Genomic DNA, 12383 nt, shown 5'->3' with positions numbered 1-12383 from the left:
GAAAACCTTAGAAACCCGGAGATAAGCCTTGTTGGTAATCATTTATTTAGCAGATGTTTAAGAAATGGAAACCGGAAAAAAAAGTTGCTAACCTCAAAGCAATCAAGTTAAATTCCCTAGACCCATTCCATTCCCATATAATTCATGACATGCCGGAGGCAGCTTCGAGTGAGGAAGGCCAGCTGCCCAAAGAAACTGGATTTTTGCCACTGTAGTGCTGCTGAGGGTCAAACCTAGGCAGGGGCAGGGAACAGGGGCAGCAATAGTCAGCTGGTCTGAGCCCTTAGAAAACCCCAGGGAAATAACAAGGTCCCCTCTCTTCACCCCAAAGAGCACCCCACCCCCTACACTGTGGAGCAGCTGTGTGACAGCCCAGCTCACCCATGGCCGACCCAGTGCCCAGCACCCATTGTCCTGGGCTCAGCTGGACACAGACACAGCGCTGCCCACAAAACAGGCTGGGCCCTGCGACTCCAGGCCAATGCCTGCGTGTGATAGCATTGGGCCAGAGAGGACACAGCTCACCCAGGCTCGCTGCCGGCTCTGTGCATGACCCACATCTGACTTCTCCACAGGCACTGTGGAGGGATCAGCTGAGTTTGCCTCTCAGGAGCTCACTGCCCAGACTCCTCTACGTCCCACATCAGCCCCCACCCCAACATTCCAGAGCCCCATCCTGGGGCAAAGGAACATCTCAAGCCAGGAGGGGAGGGTTGCGTGGTCCCTGCCAGGTCTCAAGTGGTTCCAGTGACCAGACAGCTTGCTTGATGTCCTCTCTCTGTGTTAGTGCTGGCCAATCAGAGGCCGGGAGGTGTCAGGGAAGAGACTCTGAGGGATGGAGGGGCCACTGCCACGTTTCTGGAGCACCAGCTAGTGCCAAGGACAGCAGGGAGCGCAGCACCTCCTCTGGGCTCAGGGAGGTTGATGACCGCCAAAGTCACGCAGCCAGTGGCCGATGACACACTGCAATGTCCGCCACGGCTCACTGGCTTCCCGCATCCTTGCTTTGGCCACCTTGTCATGGTCTTAACCCAAATAGCTGTTTATTCATCACCAGGTATTTCTGAGGCCCCCCTTGGGTACCAGAACTGGTGCCAGGCACAGCCCGACTCTCTCAGAACTTGCAGGGTGCAGAGCTCTGAGCAGAGAGGATGAGGAATCAACCAGACGGAGCCCTCATCTACCAGGAGAGGCACCCTTCGCAGCTGGGCACGCCCAGGGCTTTGCCACACGCTGTCAAAGTCGCCTTGGGTCCCGGCCTTGCTTCTCACACAGGTGTCCTGGCCCTGCCCAGGATGGGGGTTTGCCTCCCTCTCTAGGCCTCTACCTCCTCCCTTGTCTGGGTGGGGTCCCCACCAGGCAGGGCCCTGGGCCTGGCGCTGCTGGCAGGGGTGCGGGGCTGGGGGAGAGGGGAGGAAGCTGCTCCACCCCCAGCTGTGGTTTCTGGTGGGGCCACGGTGGCAACAGGTGGAGGGAAGTGTTTGTCACTCTTCAAACAAAGGTAGTCAAACAAAGCCCCCAGGGCACCATGGGTACCACAGCAAAGGCGCCAAAAATAAAACTCACCTCTGCTTTGGTAGGTGGGCACAGTGGGACCCATCCCTGAAGCTGGAAGAAAAGTGCACACGCAAGTAGGTATTCAAGAGTCACCCAGGAACACCACTGCACATGTGCACATGCACACGTGTGTACACACACACACACACACACACACATCCAAGCAGGCCCCACACACCCACACACACACAAGCCCACAACAAGTTTAGCGCTTTGGGTACCCATGCTGAAATTCTTGACTCTTTCTGAGCAAGGACAATTGCTTTTGCATTTCTTTGCACACCAGGCTCTGCACGCCACAGTGCCCCTCTTCTGGAACTGTTTTCAGCGTGGCCAGGAACCTGGCAAAGCAGGTGGCACAAGCACCCTAGGCCACCACATACCCCCAGATACACCAAGACCTGCACCCCGCAGCGCAGCCACGCCCACTCCCCCCCCCCCGCCCATTCGCGCCATCGCCATCCCTTAGCCCCGCCCACCCTAGGGGCAGCTTGCACATCCACACCACAGCCTTGGCCTGCCGCCTCCCATGCGATTCCTCTGAGCTCACTGTGGCAGGGGCCGCAGATGAAGGCGCTGGGGAGGGGAGGGGCGTGGGTTCGCTTCACTTCCTGTGCCCCCAACATCGCAATAGCCGTGGCTTCTCCCATGGGCCTGGGCTCACCACGTAGCCCAGTGGGCCGAAAACGCGTCCCCACTTCCACCTGCTGGCCGGGTGGCCTCTCGGGGACCAGGAGGACCCCAGGGCACACACAGAATGCGGCCTGCCCTGCTGGGTGCCCCAACGCCCTTGCAAACTGATGTTTGGTGCAGAGACCCCAGACCCCCTCCTTAAGGGAGGTTTCTTGGCGTCTCCTCCCCTGGCTTCCTGGCCACAGCAGACCCAGAAGGTGGATGCAGCTGGCCACCCCAGCTCCCCTCAGCACCTCCAACTACCCCCAGGGTTTAATCCCTGAGTCCTTGCCCCAAGCTGAGCAGGCCTCCCCGGCCTGGAACCTCTTCCTTCCCCCTCCTCCTCTTTCCACCCTCAACCCCAGCAGGCTCCAGCCCTGCCCTCAGGGCCAAGCATTCTGTTAGGCATGCCAGATGCTGCTCCGAGGGGCCGGCCCTCCTGTCCTGTTCCTTCAGGGTCACCTACGGCACCGAGGACAGGCCCCCTGAGGCCACCCCAACACACTTGGTTTCTTCAGAGTCCTTCCCAAATCGCAGGTCACCAGACCCCCCCACACACACACACAAACACACGCACGCATACATGCTGCCTGTCGGTTTACCAAAAGGAAACTGAGGCCCTTGAGGGGTCGACCTGCATCTCTCTGAAATGCAGCCTCTAGGAGACAGAGCCCACACGCCCCTCATCCTCTCACAGCTGGTCCCTGTCCTCGGGGTGGGTAGGGGCTGGCCAGGGAGGGAGGACTGGTTACCAGGTGCCCCGGGGAAGGAAGGAGAACACAGAAAGAGAGAGACGCAGGATCCCCTTTCCCAGAGGGGGACCCTGCCTCATCTGCGTGCCCTTGACAAGTGTCTGTCTTCTCAGCCTCAGTTTCTCCAGTTTCAAGTTCTGTTACCGAAAGCAGTGGCCGTAGAGCCCTTGGTGTTCTGTAGACAGACAGGTAGGGTTGGGACAGAGCCCTTTTCCAGAAGTGTCTGTCAACATTGTAGGGGCATGTTTGCCAGAGAGGCAAATTGGCCCCTCCTGACACGGCAGGGCAGGGGCCACCTGCTCCACTTATAGCGTGTGGGGCTTCAGTGCTCAGAGAACACCTGCCCCCAAGCACGATGCCTCTGCATGACCTCAGCTCCTTCCAGGAATGAGGTTTGGGTCACCAGGCTTCACAGGTGCAGGCGAGCTCCCGCCTGGCTGCCTCAGCCGGCACCCAGAGCATCAGAGGTCAAAAGCAGTTTGTGGAATAAACATGTAAGTGGCAAGTGTGAGGTCTTCCCACAGGCTGTGTGGCAGAGACGACCTTCTCGCCGAGGCTAAAGGTAGGGGCACCATCCAGGCAGAGCTCCAATGATAAACCTGTGCCCAGCCCGGGTCCTTTCACCTATCCCATCCCCCAGCACAGGCGCCCCTGCAGACACATGCTGCCTCCATGAGAAGCGAAACCCAGCTAGGTCATTTCCAGCACAGGCTGCATGGTGCCAGCTGCAGAGCCTTGCGGTGGGCAGCTGTGCCCAGGACAGGGCAGCTGAGCTGACCTTGCGGGGCCACCCTGGACTGTCTCTCCAGAGGCCCCTCTGCATGCAAAGGTGGAGGGTACCCAGGAGATGTCCAGGACCAGAGACCTGCACAGGGCTGGGCTGCGGGGGTAGGAGACAGAGAGCATATGACAACAGAGGCCACTGCTTTCCGGAAGAGGTCCTGTCCGGTGCTGGGCCAGGGAGGCCAGGGAGGGCAGCTAGCCATGTGTAACAAGCGACTCCTGGCTGCAAGTAGAGGCTGGACCTCTGAGGAAACGGAGCCTGCAGCTGACCTAGAGCCCAAAGACCCAGCTCTGCCAACGGGTGCTGCCCCCCTGAGCACCCCAACAAGCCACTGTCTCCCTTCGGCCTCAGGGTACCCCAAAAGGTGCATCCGAGGTCAGGGTGAAAATCGGGTTGCCTTTGAACCCACTCCTTTGATCTCTCCCTCCCTGCCTTTGTCGGCAACACGGGCAGTGACAGGAACACTGCGTCCTTCCCCGGCGCGTGGGCGAGGTGAGGATGCCAGTGTGAAAGTGTCGGGAAGGCAGCGCCCCGGCCTGGTTGTTGTCTGCGCCAGAGTGGAGGAGCCCACACCCCTCCACGCAGCCCCCTCCTGTGATGCCCAAGCCGCAGGCAGAGGAAGGGGAGGCCTCGCACCCAGGAAAGGGACAGAGAGGGACGCAGAGGGATGCTGGCAGGGAGACGGATGTGGCCAGCCCTGCCACCTCCCCAGCTGAGAAACTCTTTCCTCTGCTCTCTGGGGACCCCAGGGCCACCTCCCACTGCACCCTGCGGTCAGTGACAACAGTCGAACCACTGACCTGATTTTCTGCAAAGAGGAAAAGATAACAGGGTCCCTCCATGAGCATGCACACACACACCCCACACACCCCACACACCCCACACACACAGACGCACACTGGAAACTTTCACTCTCTCCTTAACAGGAACCCAGCCCCAAGAGGGTACAAAGTGCAGTGTTTACCTGCGGTCAGTCAGCCGGGCCCCGAGTTCCCGGAGGCCTGCAGCAGCGACACCGCAGGTGGGACCTGTCTCCCTGCCACAGGGCCCCATCTGCAGCGTGCCTAAGTCTCTAGAAGTTTCCTGCTTTCTCCCAGGACCCCTTTACTGTGACTAGAAAGAGGGCCTCAAAGGGGACCTGTTTGCAGATAAGTCGGCGCCTTTCAGCCCTAAACTCCTTCCATTCTTGGGGGGGCCTTAGGGCTTCAAAATCACCTCGGGCGCAGTCTCCTTCCTGCCATAGGAGATGAGGAGCCCACAGGAAGTCCTTGAGAGCTGGAAACCATGCCTGCCCCTACTCAATTCAGGCTCCACGCACTGCACAGAGCCAGAAGGGACCAGGGGCACAGCCAGGAAAGCACCCGGCTCACCGTCCTGGGCCTCACACTCCCAGTGGCCACAGTGGCCCAGGCCCTGGAGTTCGAAGCTGCTGCTTCTCCCAGGACCAGCAGGGTTGTGGCTGGCGGCTGCACCCCACACTGGCTCGGCCCACCCAGGTGTGCCCCAACTCGGCCTCTCTGGCCTTTCCCCACCAGCCAAAGGGCCCAAGGGTCCATTGAGGTCCGTACACCCAAACCCCTGTCCTAGAAGTCCACACAGAAAACCATGATGCAGTGTCCCACAACACCTGCCTCCCAGTGCCACTCCACTGCCTTCAGACGTGGTTCTGGCTTTTCAGAGCCAGAAGGGTCGGGCAGCAGGCCACACACAAGTTGAGTTTTAAGCCCATTTGGCTTGGGGAGCTATGCAGTTGCCCAGGTGACCCCATTCGCTGGTCCTCCCTATCCCTGCCCCTTGCCTTGGGTCCCTAGTCAGCTCCCTATATCAGACTGGAGCCCAACTTGGACCCCACCTCATCACCAGGCAGCTGAGTGCCTGGCCCAGCCGGGAGACAGACCACACAGAGGCAGCAGGCAGAACCAGAAAGCGTAACCAGCTGAAGCAGCCCTGGGTGAATCTCCGTGGTTCATTCATGAGCAGATGAGAGTGAATTAGCTACTGCCACCCCTGCTGGCAGAGTGGACCAGAAACCCAGGCCTGTCGAGCTCTGCTGGGAAACCAAGGGGAAAGCCCAGGTTCCTGGGTGAGGGACACCACAGGGCCAGCCAGTGCCGTGATGCACCCCATGCTAGGGGTCTGCACCCGAGACTCACAGCACCCATTTCCTGCTGCTCCTCCATCTCCTGGCAGGGGATTCTGCACAGGGGTTGCTCAGGTGCAGACAGGTCACCAGTTCTAAACTCTGTCCTCAAGGCAGACATCATGTAATGCAGGGAGGGGGAGCACATACGATGCAATAGGCACAGTGACAGGAACCCCACGGCCCTAACCGACCCTCCAGGTGGGCAGAAAGGTGGCCTCCCCAAAACATCACAAGTAGCACATGAAGAGGGACAGGGGCCCCGACCTCCTGCTGGGTTAGCTGGGACCAGGACCAACCCCCATCTTCTTCCCACCCACGCCAACCCCAGGACGGGGACACCAATCTGTATCAAGCACATGAGTGAGCCCAGCAGTTGTCTCGTTTGGCTGTGAGTAGTCAGCACTGTCACTCTCTGTGTCACTCTGAGGAGACTGAGGCCCAGAGAGGGATCCTGTGGCCCACAGGGATGGAGCCAAGGGAGGCCCAGGTCTCTTGTTCCTTGGGCCTGGTGTTTCCCCGGGATACGGCCACCCAATGACTTGGGAGCAGAGCCTCGCTGGCCCCTGGGTGTGGGCAGTGTCCCCAGGTCACTGCCCCAACGTACAGGGTCGTGTTCAGGACAGAGACATCAAGGGAAGTGGGCCCCAAGTCCCAGCGGACCTCAGGGTTTCCCTCTGCTGGAAATCTCTCGGGGAGCAGGCCCTGTATCCCTCCTCCATCAACCCTGGGTCCCAGCCTCAGTCGCCCACGGCGCTTTGCAGGCCCGAGACTCTCACCATGACACCTGTCCCTGTGGTTCCCCCACCCTGTCCTATCCCAGGGCCAGATCCCGGATCATGGCAGCCCTGCGCTCCGCATGGCTGGCTCCAGATGCCAGTTCCATCACCGTCACCGGGAACCCTGAGAAATCTGGGAACAGCGGGCAGAGCCAAGGAATGTCCCACCCACGGCATCTGGGCCACTTCCTTCCTGGAAGAAGAACAAAGCAGGAAAGGGTGATAAGGCCTCTCCCTGCTCAGCCCGAGTGGCCAGGCAGCGGACAGGAGGCTGCCAGGTGGCAGCAAGGCCTCAGGAACTAGGAGCCCGGAGGCCGGTGGTGCAGGGCAGGCGAAGTCATGCTCCCCCTCCTTCCCCCACCACTCCACTCCACAGACCCCAGCTCCTCCGGCACACACACACACACACACCCCTCCCATCCTCCCTCTGCCTCCCAGAGTACCTGTTCCCACGCCCTCGGTGACATTCTCAGGCCTCTCCACCCCTTCCTGCCTGGAGGCCTGCCAGCGCCTTCCTGCCTCTTGACACTGTGCTGTGAACCCCAAGCGGCCAGTGACCGGTCCTCCCCAGGCTCTGTGCCATCAGCCCTGGAAATCCTGCTTCTCCCCACTTCCCCTCCACCTCCCTAAGGCCCTGCCTGATCCCTTCTTGTCCACCCGGCCCCCGCCCTTGTCTGGGTCCCCATCCTGCATGCTTTCCCCTCCCCCAGGGCTCATGGCACTGCCCAGTGGACAACAGTGACCACAGGGGACGTCTCTGTCTCAGGGACCCCAGCTTCCTCGCCCACAGTACCCAGAGTGGACACTGGGAAGCCACAGTGTGACCGGCAGATAGGAGCAGAGCTGGCTCAACTTCTGGGCCTCACTGTCTCTGCCCGTTCACCCACTAGACACCCAAGACCCAGTGCTCTCAGGAGCCACCTGCTGAAGAAAGGTGCAGGGCCGTCACCACTTGATCTGGTGCACTCAGAGCTCCGAGGCCCTTCTGGGATCGTCCTGGACAAACTGTCCAAGCTGCAGACCAACACAAGTGGTGTTGGGGAAGCACTTCCCACCTCCAGCCAAATTCCCCCTCGGTCACCCCAATTTGGTCCCCATACAGGGGAGCAGAGCTTAGGAAGGTGGGTGGCCCACCTAGCTACCCGGTAAATCAGCCTGGACACAGTCACCTTCCCAGATGCCCCAGATGCCAGGGCAGGGTGGCATCTCAGTCGTGCTCTCTCCAGTGCATGACCAACTGCTCAGGGTGATGGGAACGGGAGACGTGGGGGGTTCCCAGTGGGCAGGGCCGGGGGATAGACACTCGGATGTCCCCCGAAAGGATGGTCTGGTTCTCACTACTCAGTGTGGTCAGTGGGGCAGGGCAGAAGAATGGGAGGGAAAGCATGCAGGCTCAGCCGAGGGAAAGACAGACAGACACAGATGGCAAATGCTCTTCTGGAAGTGCGAGCACAGAAGAGACAGACTGGATCAGGGGACAAGGCCTGGCTCAGGGAGGCCTCTGTCACCCTCAGTGACGGCAGTGCCACCCCTCTGCCCTACAGCTGAGCACAGCCTGGGGCACCTGCCGAGTCCCCTCAGCTCCAGCATCCCCTCTGCCTTCCACCTGTCTGTCTGTCCTTCTGTCTGTGCCCACAGTCCTTCTCCCACCCCTCCGGGACATGAAGAGAGCAGAAACACATTCTGCCTTGGTCAGTGTGGACCTGTCCACCCCGTAAGGACCATGGGCCTGAAGGGGCCAAGAAATGGCTTCAAGTGCATGCCCAGGACACAATGCATGTACACAGACAGCTTCCACGTGGGCGTGCACATCCGCGCATGGAGACCTGCAGCTCCATCCTTTCCCAGCCGGCGAGGAAGGCGCCTGACGCCCGCTTCCTGTCTTATCTACAGCCACAGAGGTCTCCCCTGCCTTTTTCCTCAGCGCCACAGACAGATACACAGGCACACACACACACACACACACACACACACACACACACACACACAGCACTGGTTCCCTCACCACCCGCTGGGAGAGTGGGGAGACCCCGCTTCCACAAGGGGGCGTCCGAAGACTGTCAGACCAGAGATCTCCAAACCACATCAAGGCTGCCATTTGATCTCGGGGACAAAGAGCTCCCCAGGGAAATCTGGGGAGCCATGGCGGGGGTTTGCTTATGGAAACAGACGCAGAGATGGAAAATGGTCACAATGATGGCAGTAATCTTTCTTCATATCTGCCAAATGTTCCCCCATGTGATGATCCCTGGTCTGCCCACTTACCCTATAATAATAGCTCATTTAGTCCTCTCCTAGCTTCTGTGGAGTCTGCAATACTCTAACTCCTGTTTGTAGATAGAAAAAGCAACTGATGTCTCCACAGGATCAAGTCATTTGCAGGGGTGCTTGGGAAGGAGCAAAGGCAGGATTCGAACCCAAGACCTGCCATCCACAGTTCAGGCCTCCCATCATCCTCTCTGCCCCTTGGGGCTTGAATTTCTGTCACCCTGCTTTTCCTCCAGGCCCCTCTGGGTGTTTGGTTTGTTTGTTGTTGTTGTTGTTAAGTACTCACAAGCTGATTTCCTAGGTGTAAATGGCTCTGAATTGCAGGTCCCTGCCACTAGAAAGCAATTCCTAGCAGAGAACAAACGCCTCTTCCTCTCCCTTTGCCCGGAGAATGTCATTCCCAGCAATTTAGTCCAGTGACACAATTCACATGGAAGCCAAGCATTATCTGCATAATAGTGCACCTTTAAATAAAGACTTTATTTAAAGGTCAGAGGCTGGAAACCAAAATAGGGAAGTGGTTTAGTAAACTGGGACGTTTGCACAATTACCAATCAGGGGACCGCAGCTGTGTGACAGCTTGGGGACGTGGGGACACCTTCACCACGCAGCATAGCACTAGCACTACCCTACCTCACCAGCCAATTCAACTGAGCGAGAGAGAGACAGAGACAGACAGACAGACAGGGGGCAGAGACAGAGACAGATCTGCTCATGTCCAAAACAGATACTTCACTGGCCATGGTGGCGCACGCCTGTCATCCAGGCACTCCGGAGGCTAAGGCAGGAGGATCTTTGCGAGTTCAGAACCAGCCAGGGCTATAAAGTGAGCTCAAGGCCAGCCTGAACTGCACAGTGAGACCCTGTCTCAAAAAGACAAAAAAAAAAATAGACTCTTTGCCACCAGCACCCCAAAGAAGTGGGGGAGACCCTGGAATCCAAAATGATAACAACCCCCTCGTTCTTGGCTTTTCTTACCCGAGCTTCCAGACCTGACCATACAGGACTTTGTGAGAGTGGGGTTGAAGGTCGGTTCTCGCCACCGTGCTTGTTGGTAAACAGTGTAACTTGGCAATCAGCTCCAGGAAGACAAGTGCTGTGGGCTCTGCCCTGGGATGGGGCCAGACATTCTCAAGCGGTCCCCTTACGTCTGGATCAGAGCACACAGGGAGGGTTTGCACCTTACCTGTTAAATCTGTGTCACCCTACAGCGTCTTACCACCAGTGCCCCGAAAATCCCCACCCGCACTTCTCACAGTCTTGGCCCCCAGTCCCTGCCAGTTTCTGAAGCAGTTCTGTGAGCCCCGTCTCATGAACGTCTCTCATTGCTGCCTTGGTGTCCTGATTCAATTAAAAACATTTACTTCTGACTCGGAGGAAGAACCAGAGGGCGCACAGGGCCGGATCTGGTTAATAAGGTGGCTGAGGATCCGGCATCACCTCCCTAGAAGCCTGGACGGTGCTTGGCAGTCGTGTCCACCCTGCTTCTTATCACACCCCTGCCCTTGTCATGTTTCACCTGTCAGAAGCCATCATCTCCATGTCCAACCCACTCAGGGTGTGGATATCACACTAGGACGTGCGGCGTGCCCACCGCAGACCGAACATTTATAGCATCGCCTGGTCACACAGACAGTACTCGGAGTCACCCCCCTAAAGCGGCCCTGTGCTCAGTCCGGCACTCAGTGGCTGTGGGCTTTGCTCTCCAGGCCATGTCTCCGAGGAAGGAGGAAGCCCTGCTTTGCTTCTTTTGTTTGTTTGTTTTCTGAGACAGGGCTTGTTTTGTGTAATTCAGGCTAAACTTGAACTGACGGTGTATCCCAGGCTGATCTCACACTTGTGACAATTCTCCTGCCTCAGCTTCCCAAGGCCTGGGATGACAGGCATGTGCCACTATGTCCAGCTGGAATAGCAATTTGTTTGTTTGTTTTGTTTTGTACTGGGGATCAAACTCAGGACCTCACACTTGCTGGGGAGGCGCTGTGCCACTGAGCTAAATCCCCAGCCCTGGAACAGCATTTCTGACAAGCCCTAATTAAATAGGGCAAATGGAAAGGCACCACTGTCCACTGTCACAAACTTGCTGGTGTCTTTGCTCACTCATCCCACGTAGCTCGGTTGGGTCCGACCGGCTAGGTCCGTCCCGTGGGTCACCACTGTCTGGGCCACCTCGGACTCATCAAAGCCCATCGGCATGGGAAGAGAGGGGGGCAGGCTGGACCTGTCCCAGCAGAGGTCGGTGGAGCCCGAGAGCAGGGTTCTCCTGACCAGGGCAGGAGACATGGGAGCTTCAGGCCATCCAGGTCCCACAGGGAGCCCTTAGGGTCCTGGAGGAGACACCAAGCAGCAGCCAGGGTACCCCGGGCTCCTTCCAGTACTATGTGGGGTGCCCATGGTTGGAGAGTTAGACATGCCGACTCAGCAAATGAAATCACACAGAAGCCTCACTACATTTGTATTTCGAATAAGCAACAAAGATTTCTTTAATCTAGGTCTGTCCCATGTGTGACCCGGGTATTTTAGCCTTCAACCTAGACAAGGTCATGAGGTGAGGCTGAGGTCCCCAAGCCGGGGTGCCGGGGAGAAAGAGCACCCCCCACCAACTCCCTGTTCCAGAAAGACCCTCCAGCATGGACACAGCAGGACCACCATAATAGGCTTCCAGAGGAGCGTATTTGTGTCCCGGTGACACCGCATGCCCGGTGGCTTCAACCAGGGGTTTACCGTCTGGTAATACTGGGAGACCCCAGTCCCAAAGGAGCTGGTTTCAGGACCCTGCTGCCTCTGAGATTCGGTGAGGAAGCTCGGGTTGTTCCCAGCTTTGGGGATGGCTGTCCACCCTCGGGCACCTTGGCTTCCCTCTGTCACCACGTGGCACTGTGCTGTGTCTCTCTGTCCCTTTTCTTTTTCCTCCCAGGACACCAGTCCTGCCAGGTGAGGCCCGAACCCAGATAGTCTGATTTCTCCCCCATCTACACCCTCAATCCAGCCCATCCCAAGGGAAATGGAGAAATCAGAACCACAGAAGAACATCCACAGCAGATTGTCAGGGAAGGAAAAAAAATGTGTGTAGCCTGACTCCCTTTTCATTTATTTATTTGGATTTTTGAGACAGGGTCTTGCTATGCAATTCTGGCTGGCCTTGAACTCACTCTGGAGCCCAGGTTGGTCTGGAGCTCACAGTAATCCTCCTGCCTCAGTGTCCCAGTCCAGGGATGACAGACGTGCACCACCATGCGCCCGGTGCATGACCCCTTTTTCATTTTAAAAAGAAAAAATATCCTAAACTGAGCCTGTATGTATGATTGTCAGTCATTGATTCAGTCGGCAAACATTTACCCTGCCCCCACAAGGACCCGACAGAGCCCATCCCTGCTGTCTTGGTCTGGAGCTCACAATCAAGTGCACCTTGGCCAAAGGACCTGAGTCTC

Source organism: Cavia porcellus, unplaced genomic scaffold, assembly GCF_034190915.1.
Source record: "Cavia porcellus strain 051 isolate PalLab524CR breed Dunkin Hartley unplaced genomic scaffold, mCavPor4.1 scaffold_6, whole genome shotgun sequence".
Taxonomy (NCBI): Eukaryota; Metazoa; Chordata; class Mammalia; order Rodentia; family Caviidae; genus Cavia; species Cavia porcellus.
This window is presented reverse-complemented; position numbering follows the sequence as displayed.